Here is a 9786-nt window from a genome sequence, read left to right as displayed (position 1 = left end):
GGCAAATGGTATTTATAGGGAAGCTCAGGGCTTGTCGGCCTAGATGTCAAAGGATACCAGCGCCAAGCTGTTTAGACGGTGGGTCCGGGTCGTACACATGAACCCATAGTGCTTGTTTCAAATATGGCTCATTCCCGGTTTCCCAGGTATGGGATCTTTCCTCTCATTGCGCAAAAAATAAAAATAAAAAATAAAAAAATAATTTGATTTGGGTAATGTTTTCTTTTTAGAATGATTTGGGTTATTTTATATTTTTATCTTTCTTTAATATATATATATAAAGGTATCCTCCCTTCAGATTAATTTTATTAATAGCTTTCCAAGTTGGCCTAAAAAGTATAATTGAAATTGAGGTGTAAAGCTGCAACCCAATAAATGAAGTTGCCATAAAAAATCAAAATTTTATTTCACTCAAATTAAATGATTTTGTGATTGGTTTTTTCCATTGCTTCGGAAAAAGTCTCAACGTCAAATTTAATAAATGAACGAGTCTTACGCGTCTCACAAGAAGATGGATATATTCAAATAAAACTTTGACATCCAAACCAGCTGCACTGCACATGCAGTTGTTGTCGTTGATTAGTCAATAAATAGCTCTTGTTTTCTTTTTATTATGATACTAACATGTATTAATATCATTTATTTTTATAATTTAATTTGTTAGTTTTAATAATATATATTAATATACACACAACTATACCTCTAACCATATATTTATATGCCAAGGATGTTAAATTCCGAAAAAATATATCATTTTTTAAATTTAAGGAAATAAACTATTTTTGGAGAGAATGCGAAAGTGTGGTCAATTAAACGCGCTTTCACACTTCCCTTCTTATTTTATCAATTAATATTTCTTTGGCTAGGCATATGGTCTAGTTTCCTTCTCATTCCAAAAATAATCAACCAATCAACTCATCTCAACCATATTAAATGCTAAACAATTCACAAATCAAAAGCAGACAGATAGATAAGAATTTTTGACATATTGAAGTCTAAGGCCATATTTTTCAAAATAAAACAAGGATTATTATTCTATTCATTTTCGTTGGAGTAAAAGTACTTCACAAATGGGTTTAGAATAGAGTTATTTATTTTTAACGTATAATAAAATAATAATTAAATAAATCAAAAGGATATTTAGTATTATTTTAAATTTGTTTGTGGAGTTTTTTTATGTTATTGACAGTGAACAAAATAATTATCCATAAAATAAAATTAATAATGTTTTGGAGAAAAAAGTGAATTACTCATAAAAGTAATTAACACAAAATATGACAATCAATTGATAATAAAATTCCTTTTTTTTTATGTGTGTGTAAAGAAACAAAACAATTGAATTAAATTATATTAAATTGAGCAAAAACACCACTTGCTTTATCAAAGTAAATGATTACTATCGTTTCTCTAGGAGGATCATTGAACACCTATAGGTGACATGCATCAAAAGTTGATGGCCTGATCAAAGTAGAACTCGATGCTACCAATGGAGTGTATTGGAGAACCATGACCACCTCTAAGAAATCAATTTGAATCATCACCCTCTGTTACCCGCTGCCTTAAAAAAGAACCAGACCATCCAGACTACCTCATAATTCGGCATCAGAGACTGAACACTGCCCCAAATAACGATTGTACCCCAGAATCCAATCTCTATTTTTTCCTCCTTTATACTATACTTCGAGCGTAAGACACGAACCATAAGGCATTGGATGTTGAGGCTATATTATAGTCAAGTTTCAACATAAAAGAGGTGTTTTGATCCCTCAACTGCCTAAAATCAAGACCACCACATGAGCGAGGTTGACAAACAGATTCCCAACTAACTGAGCCATCTTCCTTTTACCATTCTAGGAACCCCAAATAAATTGTCAAACCATACACTCTATCTCCTCACAAATTCCCTTATGTTTCATCATGGACTGCATGTAATAACTGAGTATAGTCAAAAGGACTCAGCGTGTTGCAATAACACAAAATATTAGTTTTCAAAGCATTAACTCGATGGCCAGAAAAAACACAGAAATTCTCTAATATTTCTTTAAGTAGACAAGCGTGTTGCATGTCTACTTTACAAAAAATGACTAAATCATCTACATAAGAGGAGTGATAAAGCCAAACCTGATCGAGAGAGCCAAATAGGGCACCACTTGTCATTATTAATCGCAACATGAATATTGAGTCTAATTCATTCCATGCTAAAGAAAAAAAGATACGATGACAACGAACCCTTTTGGCTGGTCTTGTCACAACCCAATTCTCAGTGGTTTTGGAAAATGATGGTTTCAAAACCCCATTTCTAACGAATAAGTTTATAAATATTATTATTTAATATTTACGAGTTTTTTAATTATATTGAATTTTGGTTTAGAAATTTTATTGAATTAATAATTTATTAAGGTACAAGTGTAATGACCCTAAAGTCAGTGGTGTTAGAAAATAATGTATCGGGACCTTGTTTTCATAAATTGAGCCCTTTACGGAGTTATTATATAGGTGAATTAAATTTTTAATAAGTAATTTTTCTGAATTAGTGACTAAATAAGGTATAATGTCTAAATTGTAAAAAAGGTAAAAGTTAATCTCTATGAAATTATAATTAATTGAAGGACCAATTGAGCAATTGAACCGTTCCAATAATGTCAAATGATAATTGATTAATTAATTTTATAATTAACTAATTAAATTAGATTAAATAAGTATAAAACTATGTATATAAGTAAAAACTGAAAAGAAAAAATACATTATTTCTTCATTCTCCACTTGTCTTCTCCACGAAAACAAGAAGGAAAAATTGGGGTTTTGAGTTTAGAATCCGGTCCTTCAAAATAGGTAAGTATACAAGTCTTTTTATTGTAATTTTTATGTTTTTAAGATCGTGGTAGCTCGATTTAGCTATCTGGTGTTTTATTTTTAGAAACTGCCAAAGTTTCAAAATGTTTCCTGGTGAATTCTTGAATTTATTGGTGTTATTTGGTTAGATTTTAAGCTTAGATATGAAAAAGGACTAGTTTGTAAAGTTTAATTATTAATTTTGAACATAAGGACTAAAATGTAAATATATTAAAATTGAGGATAAATTTCTATAATTATGGATAATAGAGGGTTGTAGAACTGAAATACTTTAAAACTGCAGGGGAGATTGTTGGAACATTTTCAAATATTTATATTGATCCAATAGCTATAAATGAATGGGTGTAATTAATCAAAAGATAAATCTTTTGGTAATTGGTCAAGAGTTATATCACTTGATTTTTTAAAAAGAATTATAACTATTCAAACAATATTAGTTGAATAGTTATAATATCAAACGATTAATTATGTGTCTTTTTAAAAAAATTATTATTCAGAAAAGACACCTATTGAAAGTTGTATTTATGAAGAGACATGAAAATTCCTATAAATAGGAATGATATTTCATTTAGAAATCACACCGAAAAGTTCTAATGTTCTTTCTATCATTCCTCCATTCTTTCAATATTATTAAATTATTCTATAAAGTATTATTATAGAAGTTCTTTGTAGAAATTGAGTTTCTTGTTATACATTGCTTAGTGCTTAGTAAACTATTCTAGTCAGTGCCAAATATAAATAGTCATCGGCTTCATTGTATCCTCGAGGTTAATTTGCTTGAAACTCTTTTGCATACCTAATATAAGTGAGGGAAAATATAACATTAAATTTCTCTACTTGACCATTTGGGCAATCAATGTTTTCTAGTGGTCCTTAGTGGACCTACCATGCATTAAATGCCTCATCTTACCTGTGGATTCTTAGTTTTAGGTTCCGCTTGAACATCTCATGGTCATCATCAATCTTGGCTTATTAGCCAAACTTGAGAGCTCGTACCTAGTTTCCAAGCATACCATTTTCACCCACCCCATTACTCTCTACTTGAGCTATGCCTAAATTTTCTTTTCCTCATGCTGACTACTTCCGGGTTCTTTGTCCTAACGGACCTTTACTCGTTGCCATAGCCGAACTTGACCTTGCACACCCCAGCTTCCATATTCAACGTCCTAGCAAACTACCCTGTGTTTAATGTCCCGACAAACTACTCCATATTTAATGTCCCAACAGACTATGTATGATGTCATAACATCTCTCAACTAATGTCTTACTTAATCTATCATCAAATCCTTATCTGATGCTATAACATCTTCCAACTATGTTTATTGTCTCGGAAGACTATCAAAGGATGTCATAACTTCTTTCAGTTATGGTCTCGGTCTTGTTTACCATGATGCCATAGTGTCTTTTCAACCATGGTCTTGCACATTTCCATCATGATGTCATAACATCTTTCAACTATGGTCGTACTCATTTTTGGTGTATAGCTTTCTCTCGAACTCGTGGCCTAGCCATTATCTTTAATCTTCCCTTATTATTCCATCCATCCCTTAATTTCACCATCTTATACATTGATGCTCGAACACTATAGTGTCCCCTCTACAAGGCCCAGAGTTTCATCCATCATGGTTTACACTTTGCAATATCGTATGGCGATATCTGACAGAATCACCCATTTTCCCTTTCTTTACTTTGTCTAACCCATTGTTAGTCTCCCCTTTCACCATGCATACACTAATCATGCATATCATGCTAGATATCATTATACAATGCACTACCCTAGATAATTATTCATTGTTCATCTATTAATATGAGCAGCATAAACATGGAAATTTCTCATAGCAGCATTTAGCAATAAAAAAACCAAGTGCAGATACTCACCTTGTTTTCTTATCCTTGACAACTTAGCTAGTCCAAACACTAAAGCCTCCTTTGTCCTGGCGACTAAACATAACAACCATGTTGTGGTTAAGCCCATAGTGTAGATTCTTAAAAACTCAGAAATATTAAATTATATAAAAGTTTTAATAGTCTTATTCTACTTCTTTCTTCAATACCTAATCACAAAGGAATATAATGTGACTTACCAGCTTCTCCATATCCCCATTACCAACCTTAAACTCACTCCTTTACCGCCACATGTAGAGCCCCCTTATCCGCATCCTCTTTTTTCTTCAGGACGACTGAAGAAGAAGATGCTAAGGAGAGAAGAAAATCTATCAACCGAAATCATAAAATTCTGCCTTCACTTAAGATATATATACTCCTCAGGCACGGTCTTCATCGGCCATATCCACCATCCATTCTTAATCATTTTGCCTCCCACTTTGGAACCAACCAGTTCCATCCCAATCAGACCAAAATTGATATCCAACTATTCGCATTTTAGCCACTAAATTTTCTAATCTCCCACCAGAGCTTGACAATTTCTTAGTCTGTTCAATTAAATCCTAGTTTTCCCAAAATCCCAAGTTAATTCGAGTAACTAGGTGTTACATAATTACTCATTTAAGAAAGTCTAGTGTACCTAAAGCTTGGAGAGAGGCACCAATGAATTCTTGACACACACCATCATAGGCTTTCTCCAAATCAATTTTAACAACCATCCATTGCACATTAGTATGTCTGCCCTTCATAGAATGAATCACTTCCTACGCTATAAGGATATTGTCAGTAATATTCCTTCTAGGAATAAATCTAGCCTACTCCTATGCAATAATCTTAAGAATGATCATTTTAAAATGGTTAGCAATAATTTTCATAATCAATTTATATAGAACAAAGTATAGATTGATAGAGTGAAATTGAAAGAAACTTTTAGGACTCGAGACCTTGGGAATAATTACTAGCAACGTATTATTCAACTCTAGATCAATAGTACAATGATTTCATTATAGTCTATTTGTAATTTTTCAAAGTGATTGACTAAAAAAAACTACCACATATTATTTAATATTCTTTTTATGTTTATTCTCAATTACTTTTGCAAGTAAAACAAAATGAATAAGTAAATATTGGTTCACTAGTTATGTAAATTTTAACTAATATTAAGTTGCATTATATGGTCAGATTATAATGCAAGAAAACAACTTATATTAATAGAAAATCTAAATTATCCATAATCTATGGAAATTGATTGAACAAATGATTCATGTTAAGATTGTTATGTCGCCTAAAAGTCTAATTGAGGATATAGCTTATTTTACCTATTGAATTTGGATTGATTCCTAAAGATGGAGGTATAGATGTAATTTCTTGGATTGACAATACATCTAACAAGAGTCAAGTTAAATTTATCCTAGATCTATTTATGGATTTATTTGCTTCTGACATTCATGGTATGACTTACCTAAATCTTGGATAAGCGTATGACCACGTGTGCGTAACTTATGTACTTTGATGTATTGAAAACATGTGCTTTCGTGGTAGAGAGCCAAAAGTTGGTATGTTGAGTGCATAACTTGTGCATGACATGGCTTCACTCACAATAGTAAAATTCATAGCTCGATTAAAAGAGTGAACGATATTCTCTCATTGGTGTTGTATGAATTATGAAAATGAAACATGACCATAATTATTTTGTTTAAGACAATTGATTAATCATTACTAGTATGAGTAATGATCATTTTCATCGCATAAATATACAGTGGTGATCATGAGATAAAATGGATCGAATTAGGTGAACGAATTTAATCTAAAGGAATCATGGATATCCTCTGAGTGTACACATATGATGTCATTTGACAAAATCTTAACATAAGTAGCTTTCATACTGGTATATAAAAAAAGATCAGTCATGATACTTTTAGTATATTGACTTCATGAACAAATAATGTTGTAATTAATATATGAAGAGTCGAAACTTAATTACAAATTATTTAAGCCCTAATTATATATGTTTGATCAGTTCCTTCGTTAGCTCAATATAACTTTGAAAAGATTGCATAATAAGCATTGGGAATGAATGGACAAAACAACGAATGAAAAATAAATTGTATAAATTACTATTTACAGTAAATGAAATTTCTCAAAAAGTAAAAAATGACTTAAGATTAATTTAACTTTTTTATTATTTAATTGAATGGATAAATTAAATAATTGAATTCAAATAAAAATTAAATTATACAATCAACATTGTAACACCCCTAGCCCATATCCGTCGCCGAATTAGGGTCACGAGGTATTACCAACTCAATTTCAGATACGAATATTTATACTAGTCATATTTATACATATGTATATATATAGCTAAGTAAAAGTTAATCATACATTAATTCATAAAACTGATATAAATCAATACATCAAAAATTTTCTCAAATCCATATCATGAATAATAACACATTGTCATTTATATAGACATGTCTCATAACCATTTGTCATTTATATAGACATGTCTCATAACCATTCAATATACTCATGCTTTACAAAATAAATTACTCCAATATTATGCGCAACAACATCCCAATAGCATTCAAAGTACTTCACATAATTTAAACACTTTAGTTCATTTCTCCATTCAAGCTTATACACGACTTAAGGTCCAAAAGCACTTAAGGAATTAACCACACCTAAATCATGCACAAATAGACCAACTAATATTATCTATCAACCCTTACATTAGCAACTATAACATATAATCATGTATATAGTTTCTGGTTACCTATTTATAAACGTATTTTGCAAGTACATCAACTATATTACAAAAAAGAATGTACCTATTTTCTCACTATCATATTGTGCTCATATGACCATGAAAACTTGAACCATATTATATACTTAAAACATCTAATTACTACCTAAATCACAAGCTTAATATATATACACACAACCAAAACCATATCACATAATCAATCATCACATCTAACCCCATAATTCATGCCATTTTTTTTCTTATCTTGAGTTGTACCTAAAATCAATCATTCAAGTATATATATATAAGCATATTTAACCATTACAATCCAAATCAAACCTTCCTTTTCGTCATTTAGATCTAAATAAAACAATCAACCATACCGTTAATGAACATGTCCATTTCTTACAATTAGCAACCAAATTATAACCAACATTTCAAAATATATATATAAATCACTTGTTTTTTAAATTAGATTCAAATTCTATCCATATATATATACACATAAACTTTAACAGTATATTCCAGCTATTTAACAAGGTACCTAACATATATAAATACCATGAAATTTACTTTACTATTAAACCATTATCATAACCGAATACTCGTAAGTATTTAAATCAAAACTAAGCCATTTTTGCATGGCTAAATATATAGATACACTTCATGACTACACAAAACAAATGCTAGCCTATACATGCCATATGTTCAAAATTTCGAACTTTCAAAATACCGAGGTGGAGGTCGATAGTGTGACGGACTTCCTTGAAGATCCCTGAGCTCGTAACTAGCTTCCAAAATCTATAAAAGAAATGAATGAACAGACACAAAGTAAGCTTAAATAGCTTAGTAAGTTGTAAGTACATAATTTTCAAAGAAACTCATAAGATTTACACCAGTAGGCCGAATTCTACTAATCATGTACACATACATATATGATCATATTTATACGATTAATTCATATTTTCATATTATACATACTACTTACCTTTACATCCAATTTTGTATAACTTAAACATACCTGAATTGTTGAATTTAAACTCACATTCGGTTTATTACCAAATGATTTCCTGTTATACCTTGCAAATTCAAAGAAAAGATACTCGATTGGCTCAAAAAGCTCGTACAATGCCAACGTCCCAGACGTGGCCTTATATGTAATCAAATAACTATGCCACTGTCTCAGACAGGGTCTTACACGTAATCACATATGACGCCAATGTCCCAGACATGGTCTTACACGTAAATCTCAAATCGAGGCCAATGTCCCAGACGTGGTCTTACACGATGTCACAGTTTAGCATTTCTGTAGTTCGTACGGCTTTCAAATATCATAATCAATCAATTTAAACTCGCAATTAATCATAAATTGTCAAATACAATTCGGCATTATAGTGTACATATACACATTTAGATTCAGCTATACATAAAATAAATACACTAAATTTAACTTCAATAATTTACTTACGAACTTACCTTGGACAAAAATAAATGAAACGAGACGACTACTCGACCACTTTTGATTTCCCCCGTTCTAAATCTGATTTCTTCTTTTCTTGATCTAATTCAATACAAATTTGACTTATTTAGTCATATATTCGTTCAAATTTATTCAAAAACACATAAATGGGCAATTTTTATTTTCGCCCCTAACATTTCACTTTTTTCAATTTAGTCCCTATTTCAAAACAACTCAAAATATTCAAAATTTCAACCCACTCTAGTTAGGCTGAATCTACCTAAGGTCCCTAGCCACCCATTTCTATCATTTATTTCATATTTTGACCCCTCAATTTACAAAATTCAGAATTTAATCTTTAGTACACATTTTTACTAAAAAATCACTTAATTAAACATAATAATCTAACATCAAAAATTTATTTTTCATCATCAAACAACAATTTCATCACATTATCAACAATGGCACTTCTCAAAATCATCATCAATTCCAAAAATTAAAACATGGGCTAGGTAATATACAAAGCAACGATCTTAAAAACGTAAAAATTATCAAAAACCAAACAAGAAACATACCTAATTTTGAGCTCCAAAGTGCCGAATACCTAAAAGCTCAAAAGCTTATTTCTTTTCTCAACATTCAGCCAAAAATAAAGAACAAGCATGGCCATTTTCATGTTTTATTTTATTTAATACATAGTAATACAACAATTACCATTTTAGCCTCAGTCATATAACATTAAAATCTCACTAACTAATGTCCTTACTTGTCCATGCATTAATTCAATGGTCCAATTGCATCATAAGGACCTCATACTTAAAAAGCCATGTCAATTCGGCACTTTAAC

The 9786-nt window shown here is 30.7% G+C and overlaps 1 long non-coding RNA gene across 1 annotated transcript; it reads right to left on the bottom strand.

Moving 5' to 3' along the window:
• Window positions 1-8011: 8011 nt before the first annotated feature.
• On the bottom strand, window positions 8012-9583 carry LOC107947587 (uncharacterized). The gene is made up of 3 exons (XR_001697183.2): window positions 9515-9583; window positions 8957-9041; window positions 8012-8281 (listed from the first exon to the last, which is right to left on the bottom strand). It is a non-coding gene; the product is annotated as an uncharacterized lncRNA (long non-coding RNA).
• Between the last annotated feature and the right edge of the window lie 203 nt (window positions 9584-9786).

The sequence above is a fragment of the Gossypium hirsutum genome, chromosome D12 (assembly GCF_007990345.1).
Source record: "Gossypium hirsutum isolate 1008001.06 chromosome D12, Gossypium_hirsutum_v2.1, whole genome shotgun sequence".
Classification (NCBI taxonomy): Eukaryota; Viridiplantae; Streptophyta; class Magnoliopsida; order Malvales; family Malvaceae; genus Gossypium; species Gossypium hirsutum.
Note: the sequence above shows the minus strand (reverse complement) of the source record. Positions and strands in the feature narration are given on the sequence as shown.